This window comes from Bubalus bubalis, chromosome X (genome assembly GCF_019923935.1).
Source record: "Bubalus bubalis isolate 160015118507 breed Murrah chromosome X, NDDB_SH_1, whole genome shotgun sequence".
NCBI lineage: Eukaryota > Metazoa > Chordata > Mammalia > Artiodactyla > Bovidae > Bubalus > Bubalus bubalis.
The window spans coordinates 49,274,289-49,291,099 of NC_059181.1; the positions used below are offsets into that span (position 1 = coordinate 49,274,289).

Consider the following 16,811-nt stretch of genomic DNA (forward strand, 5'->3'; position numbering starts at 1 on the left):
AGATGCCAGGGTGGAAGAAACTCAAGCAGGAATCAAGATTTCTGGGAGAAATATTAACCACCTCAGATATGAAGATGGCAACACCCTAATGGCAGAAAGTGAAGAGGAACTAAAGAACCTCTTGATAAAGGTGAAAGAGAAGAATGACAAAAGCTGGCTTAAAACTCATTCAAAAAACAAAGATCATGCGATTCAGTCCCATTGCTTCATGGCAAATAGATGGGGGAAAAATGGAAACAGTGACAGACTTCATTTTCTTGGGCTCCAAAATCACTGCAAACTGACTGCAGCCATGAAATTAAATATGCTTGCTCCTTGGAAGAAAAGCTATGACAAACCTAGACATGTTAAAAAGCAGACACATTACTTTGCCAACAAAGGTCTGTATAGTCAAAGCTATGGTTTTTCCAGTAGTAATGTATGTACATGAGAATTGGGCCACAATGAAGGCTGAGAACTGAAGAATTGATGCTTTTGAACTGTGGGGCTGGAGAAGACTCTTGACAGTCCTGTGGACAGCAAGGAGATCAAATCAGTCAGTCCTAAAGGAAACCAGTCCTGAATATTCATTGGAAGGACTGATGCTGAAGCTCAAGCTCCAGTACTTTGGCCACCTGATGGGAAGGGTTGACTCACTGGAAAAGAACCTGATGCTGGGAAAGACTGGTGCCAGGAGGAGAAGGGGAAAGCAGAGGATGAAATGGTTGGATGGCATCACCAATTCAATGGATATGAGTTTGAGCAAACTCTGGAAGATAGTGAAGGACAGGGAAGCCTGGCGTGCTGCAGTCCATGGAGTCACAAAGAGCCGGACATGACTGAGCGACTGAACAACAACAAAAAAATTGAAGCATCAGGTGGGTGTTTTGAGAATATGATCTTTCATAGCCTAAGGAATCTGACTGTGAATTGTTTCAAGTCACTGACATAGAACTATGACAGTTTGAAAATTTAGAGTGAGGTCTGCATGTCTTGGGGGCTTCCCAGGTGGTGCAAGTGGTAAAGACCCTGCCTACCAATGCAGGAGGCATGAGGGATGCGGTTTGATCCTTGGGTCAGGAAGAGCCCCTGGAGTAGGGTTGGCAACCCACTCCAGTATTCTTACCTGGAGAATCCCATGGACAGAGGAGCCTGGCAGGCTACAGTCCATAGGGTCACATAGAGTCGGACACAACTGAATCAACTTAGTACGCATACTGCACGTCTTTAGGAAAGAAAGGATAGTCAGCCTATTCCACAAGGCTTCCGAGACTGACTCTGTTTAGGTGAACTCACTGAGATCAAGAGTCTCTCTTCTCCATGTATATCTGAATATTTGATTGAATGAGTTAGTGCTTTAGGTTTCATGGTCCTCAAAAGTCTATCAAGCTGAGAGAAATTAGAGGATAGTGATATATTTACACTAGTACCCCAGTTTTCAAATTTACTACATGAAATATAGCTCACAGGAGGGCATCCTTATTACGCCTACCCACTCAGTTAACTTTTTCTTAGTCTAAAAGATTCTTGGAGAGTATGAATTCAGAGGTATGGGAGTGAATTATATGATTTTAACATCTAACATCATTGGGATCTAATAGCATTAAATGCCAAAACAGAGATTTACAGGTAAAAGCATTTTATTTGCTAATGGGCACCATCTCTTACCTCAGTTAATCTATCTTTAATGTTTATTTGATTCACCAAACCATCTGAGTGACATGTTATACATTCACTTTATAGACATGTTAAAGACTTCAGTTAATCGAAGCCTTGGAACCCATCCAATCTCACCTATTGTGTTTTGTTATTATAGCTTTATCTCTCAGGCTATTTCCCAACCAGGGAATTACCCAGGTACTCTATGAACAGAGTTGAGATCTTAGTGGCCAAAGTTGAGTAACACGAACTATCCAACATGACCAAGAGTGTAATGAGTCAAGACCAAGGGAACACTACAAGCCAAACTGGGAATGCTAATTTCCTTCCTCAATAAAAAGAGGTTTTACAGGAAGGGGGGTGAACAACAAATTAACTCCTCAGTTTCTACTGGAAAACAATATATAAGAATCCAAAAGAGAAAGGAAAATTACATCTACTGAACTGTAGAAGGTAATAAATGAAGACAATACTAAAACATCCCACTGATTCCCCTAAATGAGATGAGGGAGAGATAGAAGATTGAGTGAGCTTACAGAACAGAGAACACTAAATTTGATGTCTGACAATATCTCCCCTATGCTCTCCCTCAGCCCCAGCAATGTTCTTTAAGAAAAGCTGAGATAGAGTGTGGACCAGAGATTAGAAGAGAAAACGTTTTACTAAGCAGGGACATGTTTCCATCCTAGAACTAGCCTAAGAATAAGAGGGACAAAGACAAAAATGTCATGACATGGGTGACATCATTAAAACATCACATGTAGATCAGTGACAGTGAAAGTGTCAGTCACTCATGTCCAATTATTTGTGACCCCATGGATTGTAGCCTGCCAGGCTCCTCTATCCATGGGATTCTTCAGGCAAGAATACTGGAGTGGTTTGCCATGTCCTTCTCCAGGAGATTGTCCCATCCCAGGGATAGAACCCATGTCTCATTTGTCTCCTGCACTGACAGATGGGTTCTTTACTATTAGTGCCACCTGGGAAGCCAGACTGGAGTGGTTAGCCATTCCCTTCTCCAGGGGAACTTCCCAACCCAGGGATCAAACCTGGGTCTTCCACATTGCAGGCAGATTCTTTACCATCTGAGCCACCAGGAAAGCTCCATGTACATCAGTAGATCATGGTATACCCAAATTGGTCTCAATTATTTAAGTGAGGTTTGTTGCCTGATACTTCTCCCTAGACCATTTGGCTGCATTTCAAGGAAGAAGAGAAGAGGATCCTGAATACTGACTTTCACAATTTCTGAGTTTTCCCTACGAGTTGTATACTAATTATTCTGGATGTATGAATATAGGTAACTGACAAAAATTCAGATATTTGAGGAGAATTAAAAATTAAGCAAATAATTCTAAGTGAAATATTAGTGAATCAAATCGAGGAGCATACTTCAAGAATACACCATAGTGAAGTAGAATTTAGGCCAAAAGCACAAGGATGAGTCAGCATACCAATAATGTAATTCAATACATTTAGTATGTAAAAATATGCCATATGATTATTCTTAGATCCCCAAAATAAACAATATTCAACTTTTATCCCTGACTTGAGAAAAATTCTGAAATTAAAAAGACAAATTTCTTAACTTGATAAATAGCATTTTAAGAAGTCATCTGAAAGTATATTTAAGGATGATACATCAAATCCATTTCTAGTAAAGTCAGGAACAAGACCAGGCTGTCTCCTATTCCCACTATTATTCAACATTGTTTTGAAAGTTCAAACCCTAACAGTAAAAGTACAATAAATATATAAAGAACATTATAAAACTTAACTGAGGTACACAAAGAAGGCAAATGGAGAAACTTACCACATTCCTGGGGTGAAAACCCAGTCCTGCAAAAATGTCAATTCTCCTGATATTAATCTACATATTTAATATAATTCAAGAAAAAATGCAGAATTGTCCAGGAAGATTTAGCAGATGAGCTGCTGAGAGGGCATTTCCCTTACCATATGTTAAAGCTAGTATCAAAATAATTACAACAGTCTTCATCTGGGAAAAAAACAGACAAACATGTCACTAAAACAGAACAGAAACTGCAGAAACAGATACACATATATAGGAATTCAATACAAGATGAATATGAGATTTCAAATCAGTGGGGAAAGGATAGGTTGTCCAATAAATGATGTTAATAAAACTGACTATACATTTAAAAGAAATATTAAATCCCTACCTCTTACTATACAAAAAAAGAAAATATAGATACACAAACGAGACCTAGAAGGACATGTCATGGTAAACTGCTTGTGATTCTGAATGACTTCGTTTTTTGCTTCTTGTGCTTTTTGGTTTCCTATTATGCACATTAACTTTTAAGAAATAAATGTTATTTTAAAAACCTTAAAAAAAAAGAAAATATAGAATAAACAAGCATTTAAACATTAAAAAGCCTAAACTAAAACTATTTCTACAATTGGTAGTGTGAAGTGTTTAAAAATTGAAGCAACAAAAACAAAAAGAAAGAACTAATATACTTAATTTATGAAGATCTCTTTTTATCAGTGCAAAAAAAAATCCCTTAATAGACAAATGGGCTGAGTATGAACAACTTATTCATATAAACAGTAATACAAATGGTCATTAAACATATAGAAAATTCTTAATCTTACATATTATCAAAAACATGGAAAGTGAAATGCCAAAGATGTATTTGTTTACATATAAAATGGTCACTGATGAAAGCAGAAAAATTCTGGAGAAAGAAATTCTACGTTTTTGGTAGGGGTCTAAGTGTATACTGCCTTTCTGAAGGGCAATATGGTATTGTCTATGTATCTTTTAAATGTATGAACATTTTTTACCCGGTCATTCCACATCTAGGAATTTATCCTACAAAAATAACTGGAGAGGCAAACAAAATTAAATGCATGATAACCAGAGCAAGCCTTATTCAGAAAAATTGAGACCATCCTAAAGGGCCATTAACAAGAAATTAATAATGATGAAAAAGGAAGTAAAACTCTATTTTCTGACTTGGAAAATTTTATATTTTTATATTCATATCATTTTATCAATGTGAAAAAATAATATCCTAATAGGAAAATGGAATGTAAACATGGCATATATATATATATCTCATACATATCACATATATTAACTAAAATGTTAACATGTTTCCCCATATTCTTGTTGTCCTTGACCAACAAAGGTCCATATAGTCAAAACTATGGTTTTCCCAGTAGTCATGTAAAGATTCAAGAGTTGGACCATGAAGATGACTGAGTATCAAAGAACTGATGTTTTCAAAATGTGGTGCTGGAGAAGACTCTTGAGAGTCCCTTGGACTGTATGACAAACCAGTCAATCCTAAAGCAAATCAACCCTAAATATTCATTGGAAGGATGTTGCTGAAGCTATAGCTCCAATACTTTGGCCACCTCATGGGAAGAGCCGACTCATTGGAAGAGACTCTGCTGCTGGAAAAGATTGAAGGCAAAAGGAGAAAGGGGGCAGCAGAGGATGAGATGGTTAGATAGCATCACTGACTTAATGGTCATGAATTTGAGCAAACTCCAGGCAATAGTGGAGGACAGAGGAGCCTGGCCTGCTACAGTCCATGAGGTTGCAAAGAGTAGGACATGACTTAGTGACTGAACAACAACAAAGGATAGGATTTTCTCATTTATTCAATTCTGAAACTGCTTTGTTTTCATAAGAAATATAAGGCACTTTTTAAATTTAAAACTGAAAATCTGGGAATGAAAGAAAAATGTTTCGTTTTTTTTTTCTTTTTTATTTATTTATTTATTATTTTACTTTACAATATTGTATTGGTTTTGCCATACATCAACATGCATCTGCCACGGGTGTACACATGTTCCCCATCCTGAACCCCCCCTCCCACCTCCCTCCCTATACCATCCCTCTGGGTCATCAAGCTAAATTTAAGATTTAAAAACTGTATTTATAGTATATAAAAAATTTTCCTTCATTATATTTTAACTTTTAGATTTATTTTAAAATGAGTATATATTTCTTTCATAATAAAGTAATTATTTTTTAAAGGTTAAAAAGTAAGTGTGAATTTGGAAAATGGGAGATAAGATGAAAGAGACTGTAAATGTTTATAGCAGCTTTATTAATGATCATCATACCCAGAAGCAACCAATAAGTCTCCTTCAACAGGTAAATAGGTAAACAAACTCTAGAATACTAATACAATGGAATGTGATTCAGAGATTTTTAAAAAGTGAGGTATCAAGCTAAAAAGAGACATCAATGAACCTTAAATAATTAAATGCAAATTGCTAAGTGAAAGAAACCACTCTGAAAAGGCTGCATAATGTATGATTACAATTATGTTATTATATATAGTGATACCAGAAACTATAAAACTCCTAGAGGAAAACATAGGCAGAACACTCTTTGATATAAATCACAGGAAGATCCTCTATGACCCACCTCCCATAATAATGGAAATAAAAACAAAATAAACAAATGGGACCTAATTAAACAAATGCGACTAAATAAAAGCTTTTGCACAACAAAGGAAACTATACACAAGGTGAAAAGACAGCCTTCAAAATGGGAGAAAATAAGAGCAAAGGAAGAGACTGACAGAATTAATCTCAAAAATATACAAGCAGCTCATGCAGCTCAATTCCAGAAAAATAAATGACCCAATCAAAAATGGGCCAAAGAACTAAACAGACATTTCTCCAAAGAAGACATACAGAGGCTAATAAACACATGAAAAGATGCTCAACATCACTCATTATCAGAGAAATGCAAATCAAAACCACAATGAGGTACCATCTCACACCAGTCAAAATGGTGGTTATCAAAAAGTCTACAAACAATAAATGTTGGACAGGGTGCAGAGAAAAGGAAACCCTCTTACACTGTTGGTGGAAATGCAAACTAGTACAGCCACTATGGAGAACAGTGTGGAGATTCCTTTAAAAACTGGAAATAGAACTGCCATATGACCCAGCAATTCCACTGCTGGGCATACACACCAAGGAAGCCAGAATTGAAAGAGACACATGTACCCCAATATTCACTGCAGCAGTGTTTGCAATAGCCAGGACATGGAAGCAACCTAGATGTCCATCAGCAGATGAATGGATAAGAAAGCTGTGGTACATATACACAATGGAATATTACTCTGCTATTAAAAAGAACACATTTGAGTCAGTTCTAATGAGGTGGATGAAACAGGAGCCTGTTTTACAGAGTGAAGTAAGTCAGAAAGTAAAACACCAATACAGTATATTAATGCATATATGTGGAATTTAGAAAGATGGTAATGACAACCCTATATGCAAGACAGCAAAAGAGACACAGATATAAAGAACAGGCTTTTGGACTCTGGGAGAAGGTGAGGGTGGGATGATTCAAGAGAATAGCATTGAAACATGTATATTACCATATGTGAAACAGATTAACAGTCCAAGTTCGATGAATGAAACAGAGCACTCAAAGTCAGTGCACTGGGACAACCCAGAGGGATGGAATGGGGAGGGAGGTGGGAGGAGGGTTTGGGACAGGGCACACATGTTCACCCGTGGCTGATTCATGTCAATGTATGGCAAAAATCACAATACTGTAAATTAATTAGCCTCCACTTATAATAAATAAATTAACTTTTAAAAAGAGAATAAACAACGGGACCATACAAGGGCAGGACAAGCTAATCTCTTTATAGCCAAAAAGGCTCATAAACCTTAACCCAGTGACCCATTTATTTCGAGTAACATTTAGTACATAAAGTGTTTGAGTTGGGAGAACCCTTCTTTAAAGGCAGGGCTTAGAAATATTAGGAGTTCAAATATTAGGATAAAAAGTAAAGCCCGTATTCAGTTGGAAAAAAAAGTTCAATGGCTTCCAGGGGCTCAAAGGAGTGAATAGATGATGCACAGAGCATTTTTAGGGAAGGAAAACCATTCTACATTTTACTGTAATGGCAAATCTTAATGCATATAAATTTAAAAAATCATTTAGGAGGTTGAGGCATGCCAGGATGGAATGTAGAATGTGCAAAACAATATTAACTGTATTACAAATGTATGAAAAAACCTCACTGAAATGTATGGGATAATGGTGCTGTCTCAAGTAACTTTGAAAATAGGTAGCATCTGTAAGACTAAAGGCAAAATAAGCTATATATAAGCATCTTGTTCTAGCTAATAGTTGTTTCCCACTGGGGTGAAAGTGAAGTCGCTCAGTTGTGTCTGACTCTTCGCAACCCCATGGACTGTACGTAGCCTACCAGGCTGCTACGTCCATGGGATTTTCCAGGCAAGAGTATTGGAGTGGGGTGCCATTGCCTTCTCCGATAATTATGGTTGAATACTATCAAATGAAAACTGCAAATAAAAGTAAAAGCATTTTACAGTAGAAAACTTTTGTAAAGATAGGGCTCCACATAATGTATTAATTTAAGTCTTTATATCACTTTGTTAGTAAGTTTTGTTCTTAACACTATTATGGAGTAGCCTACTTTGCATTAACAGACATTTGAAATAACAATCAAGCATGCCATGTGGTGGTCTAAAAAATCAAACAATATACTTATTTATATATACAGCATCACTCAGTACCTGCTAAAATGAATGTGAAAATTACAGAACCTAACATCTTATACTACAATAATAAAAAACAAACAAAACCAAAAAAGTGAACAATGAAGGCAGAAAATAGGACTTAAAGGAATCTAATCTCAATTGACTTTAAAACATTCATAAAAGGAATAAATGCATATTTCACAAACAGTGAAAGCAAATGTTTCAACAAGCAATTCAGTTCCAGGTGTGGACAACAGCATTAGCCTAATATATGCAATGATTTCAGAGGAGCAAGTGTTCTTTTCTGTAAATGAGAAAGCTGTGAGACAACAGAAAGTCTGCCACATGAAGAGTTAGAAGGAAAAGATACAAACCTAAACTTAGATGTAAAGCAAAAAAAAACAAAACAAACTTAAATTAAATTAAATATTGAAAAACTGGAAACTGTGGCACATCAAAAAATGCTGGATAACTGTCTTCTGTGAGAGCTGAGTTTTTGTTCACACAAAAGTATTTATGTACAACACCACCCTTATGGCAGAAAGTGAAGAGGAACTCAAAAGCCTCTTGATGAAAGTGAAAGAGAGTGAAAAAGTTGGCTTAAAGCTCAACATTCAGAAAACGAAGATCATGGCATCCGGTCCCACCACTTCATGGGAAATAGATGGGGAAACAGTGGGAACAGTGTCAGACTTTATTTTTCTGGGCTCCAAAATCACTGCAGATGGTGACTGCAGCCATGAAATTAAAAGATGCTTACTCCTTGGAAGGAAAGTTATGACCAACCTAGATAGCAGATTCAAAAGCAGAGACATTACCTTGCCAACAAAGGTTCTTCTAGTCAAGGCTATGGTTTTTCCTGTGGTCATGTATGGATGTGAGAGTTGGACTGTGAAGAAGGCTGAGCACCGAAGAATTGATGCTTTTGAACTGTGGTGTTGGAGAAGACTCTTGAGAGTCCCTTGGACTGCAAGGAGATCCAAGCAGTCCATTCTGAAGGACATCAGCCCTGGGATTTCTTTGGAAGGAATGATGCTAAAGCTGAAACTCCAGTACTTTGGCCACCTCATGTGAAGAGTTGACTCATTGGAAAAGACTCTGATGCTGGGAGGGATTGGGGGCAGGAGGAAAAGGGGACGACAGAGGATGAGATGGCTGGATGGCATCACTGACTCGATGGACATGAGTCTGGGTTAACTCCAGGAGTTGGTGATGGACAGGGAGGCCTGGCGTGCTGCGATTCATGGGGTCGCAAAGAGTCGGACACGACTGAGCGACTGATCTGATCTGAAGGCTTACTGGTTAAATATCTGAGGCATATCTGGCCTTGAACACTTTCCTTATATGCTGGAGCTGTAAACAAGTTTTCTCAGTCATAAAAAAAAAATTCTCAGCAGTTGCATTAACATGAAACAATGGTCTTGATACAAGGAAGAAAAAAAGAGAGAAAATTAAACAAAACTCCTAGATAAGAGGGCATCTGGCAGGATATCCAAAAACGACCCCACTGGGGTAGGGGTTAACAATTTAGATAGTGATGTACATATATACTGGAATTAAACAACTGTGTAAATGTATGGCAGATGGTAGGAGCTAAGTTTCTCACTTTTGGAGTGGAATGTTACAGACAAGTAAGAGGAGGAAACTTGAATGATCCATATGGATTATTAATGTTCCTTTTGATGATGGATTAGAATTGAAGATATCAGCAATATCTCATGTTTAGCTTAATATAGATAAAACTCTTACATATGGAATATTTATAGATACATATATATACGTGGTTTAGTATACACACACATTTCTTTGCTCAGTCAGCTGAGAGGACCTCAAAGCAATGAAGTCCTAATAATAATGAGCGCATCCAGCACCAATGTCATGGTTTTTAATATCATTCTCCAATAAATGGAACTATGGTTCCCAGAAGAGGTTGAGCCAAGAAATATATAATTGAGCTTAGAGTTTCTTGCAATGCCAGAAAGTAAATGCTCAAAAATAAAATGATGGAAGTATGTCAAAAGGCCTTGAGTCAACCCAAGAGCATTCAATGGTCAAAGCTGTAACAATTTTGACCAACGAGATAAAGTATTGGATTATAATCCAAAGTATAAAATAAATATCCATGAGTCTGTACTGATATAAATACATTAGTTAATAAATTAGGAAAGAGACAAATCTCTCATGCAGAATAATTTCTGATAAACTGTGTAGATATTTCACCTTCAGAGAGTTGGAGCACAACTCTCAACTTTGTGTGGGCTGCATATAATAAATTCCTTCCAAAGTGTACAGTACTGAAAAGAGGGGGAAAGCATCTTTGCAGTGGATAGAACTGGTACACATTCACTCAAGCTAGGTGAACAGGTCATATAAAAAATTATACATCATAACGATAACATGTATATTTGACATGATGTGATGAAAATGGTACTCTATTGCTGTGATCTTCCTCCTCAAAATCTTTAACTCTAGATTGATCATGAGGAAAATACTGGACAAATTCCAATTGAGGGATACTCCACAAAATGCCTGTCTAGTACTCTTCATTCTATAAAGATCATCAAAAACAAGGAAAGTCTGAGATATCAGAGGCAAGAGCAGCCTAAGGAAACAATGATTAAATGCAATGTGGTATCCTGGATGGGATAACTAGAACAGAAAAATTACATTATATAGAAACTAAGAAAATCTGAATAAAGTATGGACTTGAGTTAACAGTAATGCTTCATCAGTGCTTCATTAATTGTAACAAATATACTATAAGATGTGAAAAATAGGGGACATTTAGTCTGGGGTATATAAGAACTTTCTATGTTGTCTTCCTAATTTTTCTGTAAATCGAAAACTATTTTAAAATAAAAAGTTTATTTAAAAACTATCTAGACATAGGAATACATCCAGAAATGGAAGCAGGGGTGTAAGGGAAGCAAGAAGGCCAAGACAATTTTGCTATAGCTTCTGGTCACATGATATGTGGTTAACCCAGGTTAAGGCTCATGGAGAAGGCAAACATCTACATGGGGAATGTATCAGGAGAATTTATCAGTAAAGGCATATGTGGAGGGGACCCTGATTTAGCTGGCAAAAGCAGTTTTACACACACACACACACACACACACACATTTGAGATTCAATTTACATTTGTTTAATAACGAAACTGATGTTTCCAGTACGAGGATACTCTTTTCTAGACTTTTTGGAGTCCTAGGTTAACTTATAAAGAATACAAAGCATAATAACTCAAAATCTTGATGTCATTCATCTGATGGAATAAAATCCATGGTATCATGTAAAACGTATCAGTACAAACATTTTTCTGCTCCAAAAGGATCACTCTAACTAAAGAAATTATATATAGAATTACATACACACACACACACACACACACACAGATACACACACTGCTGTCATATCACATCTTACATACTACTGTTAATTTCAACTTCCACATATCACTTTAACCACCATGGTGTTTATTATCAAGAGAAACAGGAGGTCAGAACGCCACTGTAATCTTCATTTTCAAACCAGAATCCTTTAACTTCAGGCATCCACTCCTATTTCCTCCCCCCAAGCTCTCAGTATGTTCCGATATTCATTTTAAGATTGTATTTGAGTCTTTTTCCCATGGTAGCATCATGAAATAAAATAGTGAGTTTATCTAAATTTGTTGTCAACAAAGATGTGCTGTCTGATTTGTATTTATTAAAGTAGGAAATTCAGGATAGAAGTTTGTAACATGATTTCATTTGGGAACAACTTTGACCTCAGACCTTGCAAATTCAGTGAGAAGCTGAAGAGTCCATTGGGAAAATATTAGCTTTAGAAGGGATCTTGAAGGTCTTCTAATCCAGAGTTCTACCTAATGTATAAAACTATTCTTGAACATTTCCGGCAAATGGGCTTCCATTTAAACAGCTCCAGTGAAGAGGGTTATCTTCAATTTATTGCTAGAAAGTTCCTAAAAGTAAGCCAAAAATCCGACTTATTGTAAATCTGAAATGATTTGCCCTCTGGAGCTACCCAAGTAAATGTTACCCCTCTTCTATCTGACAAGGCCTTTAATTATTTAAAGAAAAATATCCACAACCCCAGTCTTTAGACTAAAGCACTCTTGAAGCTTTTTATAATTGTTCTGGGTCTATTTGTAAATGAGTTACCATCTTGGTCACTTTCCATGTTATCTGTGTCCATCTTAATTGTGGTACTCTGAAATGATCCAAATCTCCCAACATGAATGGTCAAGTACAGAATAAAACATTATGAAGGACTTCCCTCTGCTGGACATCATGCCTCTACTAATAAAGCCTGAGACTTTAGTACATTTGTGTGCTCACATGGTGGGCTCATGTTAAACTTACAGTAAATTAAAACTACTGAGTCTTCTTCACAAATGCTATTTTTAAGCTATATAATCCTTTTCCTTTATTAATTGAAGTTTTGATACAAGCACAGGGCTTTACATTTTATCCTATTCAATTTAATCCTGTTAAATGTGTCTATTTTTTTTTCATTCTACTAAGGACTTTTGGATCTTGTTAGTGACATCCAGTGCATTCTGCCTTCTAACGCTATACTATTTGCCATGGGATGGGCAAGCTATACTTTCATACCTAGTCATAGAAAAATAACTTCAATGGGACAGAACTGAAGTTAGAAACCTCTTGTTTACATTGACACATCATTTGGCACTTTCAATTTACTAACCCATCTACTGGCCTGTTATTATCTAGCTCATGTTACTACATTTTTGCTCTTAAGGGCATTTTGAGAAACTGCCAAATACCATGGTGAGGTACACAATGTTTACTGCCTTGTGAGGTCTCTGAGAGGCAGCTCAACAAAAAGGCAGGCATCCTTCAGAGCAGCTGAAGCACAAGTGGCCCATGTGATTGCCAATTTGGAGGCATACCATATGTATTAGGACACTGGATACATGTACTAAAGGATAGTCTTAAATATTAGCCATAACTCAAAAGTCAGAAAGCCAAACCTCCAAATTGCAGTTTTGATAATGACAGAGTTGATTCTCACACATGCATTTTTATGTAACCTGTACCAGGGTGAACAGCAGCAGAGATGCTTCATTTAAAAACTAATATGTTGCCACAACACCCAGGAGGCAAGTGAGTACATAATTTATAATAAAATCTCTTTTATAAACAGGCTAGTATATTTTAATAGGTTCAGGGGAGAGCAAAAGAGTCAATTGGTTCAGTACACACTCTGGAATCTCAGAATTGGGTTCAAATTTTGACTCTATCACTTAATAGCTATGAGAACCCAAAAAATTAACCTCTTTTAGTTTATTTCCTTATTTGTAAACTGGAGAAAATAATAGTAGTACTATCTTATAGGATTGCTATGAAAATTGAACATAAGCATGAATATATTAGCTATTATTGTCCTTCTAATCTGACAGAAACAATCTTATGAAATCCATGCTAGAGCTGAGTAATCAAGCTCATCAACTATTTTTTAATAATAAATTACAGCATCTTCCCTGAAATTACCTTAAACTCGCTAATCCTCACATTGGGCTAAGAAGTTCTGAAGTTGAATTTTGGAAGTGTTTAGGGAATCCAAATCTGTGCATAGATATCTCAGTATAGCTGAAGCTATATGCATCAATACATATCCATCTGATGAATAATGTCTATGTACATCAGGACAAACAATTCCTTATTTGAGAGTGGCTCACTCAAACTTTGGAGGTGTTGGTTTAGAATTAACTTTTGCCAATGGTAATTAATATCAAAATGTTTAAAGTCTTGGTAGGAATGTACACCACCTGACAATGTTGTTCTTTGAGGTGGTTTCAGTCTGATGTCTGCCAAATCATTTTTCGCCTTTCTATTTTTAGAAAATTGTTTTTCCCCTAAGTTTCCTAACAGACTTCTGGGAAGATGGTAGCAATGGAACAGGTCCCCAATTCTTGCCTCCCTCCCAAAAATCAATAGAAATTACCACAGGCAAACAAAAATTGAGCAAAACTTGTACAAACAACAAGGGCATTAGAAATCTCAAGGAATTTAAGACATGATGATGGGGCCATATTAAAAGATATCACCAATCTGAAGTTCTGTGATATATTTACAAATCAAGAAAATCCTGGCAGAAAACCACTAATACAATCTAGCTTAAAGGAGCAAGGAATGAAGGTGGGGGCAGGCAGTGAAAAAATTGGAATGGGAACCACTCATAAATTGAGGTAAGCCTGAGTAACTTCCTTTATCTAAATCTCCCAATATATTCTTTAATAAAATAATGCCAAGTTGGGAATATAAAAATTGCCACATAGTTTTAAAAAGTTTATATTTACTAAATTAAGCTGTATTATGAACATTTTCTATCAGGTCAGTCTTAGTTGTATGGCTAGAATAATAAATTCATTAGAGAATAATGTTAAAATTCTGAATTTGAGGTATTCTTGTGGACATGAAACACAGGCCAAAGGGCTCTCCTAATACCCTAATCCCAATTCTTGGGCTAGGCTCTGACAGGAATTACTCCTCTTGTTGCTATTTTGACATTGTACATGAAGAGATTTTGGAGCAGGCTGCCCCTTCTCAGAAGGAAAATTCAGTGTCTCTGACCATGGTATATCTTTAAACAAGATGGTCTCAACCTGATGTGAGTCCTCATTAATAAACCAGCAGGACTTATTTCAATGTTGTATATCCATTCCATGACCCCATTCCCAACTGGCCACACACAAGTGGTGACTGTACATGATATCACACACCTGAAGTAGAGGCCAAAAGAACAAATGAGGAATGCGATCTTAAGGTGAACCTTTCCTGCTGGGATTGCCCCTGAGCCTATCTCCCTCCCCACTACTTCATCCCGCTGGATCACAAAGTCAGTACTATAAACTTACACCATTTAGCCATCTAGTGTAAGCTTAGGGAGGGGGTGACAACCACTTAAATAATGAAAGCATAAGATAATTACCCCACTCTTATTGGAGGGACAGAAAGCAGGTTAGGATATCCCCTTCTTATTCAATGATGAATAAATGGATAAATTATGAATTAATAGTAAATACAGAAAACCCAAAACAAAAACAGAACCTATAAAATGAACTTGTAAGATAATAAGACGAAATTATATCATGTAAGAGATGGAGGAAGAACAGTATAAAAAATTTTTAAAAGAGGGAGTAGAGTTACAAATAAGAATTAATAAACTGGAAAGCAAAAATACAACAAAAAATAGCATTAATATATTAAAAGACGTGGACTTTTTCAGGGAGAAAACAAAACGTATTAAAAGGCAGAGAAACATTTGGCAAGAGTAATTCCTTCAACGCCTGAAAGAATTTTACCTGCTAAATTATCTGAGCCAGGCCTCAGAAAACATCCATCCACTTTTTCCTATGGCTATTGATTTACTGCTATTTTCTATGTTATTGGCTTATTTTTGTACTGATACGATTTGATGTATAAAATCATTCATGTCATAATTTTTTTAATTTACTGTGGAAGACTTTGTTATTATAATTACCATAAACACACAGCTTCATACAGCAGTGAAATAATAAAACACCATTTCCTCAGTTGGTGTTCTAAGCAATATTGATATGCCGGATGTTATTGTGTTTAAAAGGGAAAAAGTAGTTCTTTACTCAAGTAAGTTTAGACAATGTTGAGTTAGGTAAAAGTTTAAATAGTTGTTACTCTTTTAAACTGAAGAACATACTCCTTTTAAGAAAATAATACTAGGTCAAAATTTACTACATAATGACTGTCCAAGAGGGGCTATAGTATACAGCATTTTGCAAACTTATTAGACCATGTCCCAGGGAAATGGTTTTTCAAAAATGCAATTTAGAACTGCTGCAGCAAACATAGTCTGGTTAAAATGAGAAATAATACAAGAATGTCACTGCCACTAATTTTTTCTTTAGCACAAATTGTTTAACCCATGCTGTTAGAATCTATGTTATAAATTTTGAAAATAATCTATCATTATAAATTTTCCATTGGTATGATTGATTACCAGAAAACACTCAAAAGGATCAACTGAAAACCTTTTAATAGATTTCAGTAAACTGTCAACTTAAAACTAATCTATGAAAATACATTCTTCCCTTATAAAGCAAAAATGCACAACATGGGTAACATACTAAGAACTCCCAACTCCAGAATTGTTTCCTATATATCTGTATTACTAGGAATATATTTATTACAAATTATATGGGGCTTAAATAAATAAAACTCTTGAAGGATGTAAAAAGTGTTTGTTTGTTTTTTTTTAATGAGGCAATATATCATGTTTATGAAAAGCATTGTAATTCTGTACTTCTCACTATCCTATCAATTTAAGACAATCCTAACCAAATTACCAATTTATTTGGGGGGAGTGGCCATCTAGTAACTATAAAGTTCATCTGGTAATATAAACATGTTGGAATCAGTAGAAAATTGTGAAAAATAAAAATAAAAGAGATCAAAAGGAGGATGTGCCCTAAGAGATATGAAGTCATATTTCTAACTCAATAACTACAGGCTGGTGTACTGGGGCTACTATGTTCAGTGGTACTAAAGAGAATTCAAACAGAATAAAGTGTGTGTGTGTGTGTGTATGACATTTCAAATGGAGGGGGAATGTGGACAATGAAATAAATACTAGGTAAAAACAGTCTAAACTTGAGG

At 36.0% G+C, this 16,811-nt stretch overlaps 1 protein-coding gene across 1 annotated transcript in view; it reads right to left on the reverse strand.

Moving 5' to 3' along the window:
* The window catches only part of LOC123331684, a 112,872-nt gene that overhangs the window by 62,183 nt on the left and 33,878 nt on the right, over positions 1–16,811 (reverse strand). The window lies entirely within an intron of this gene.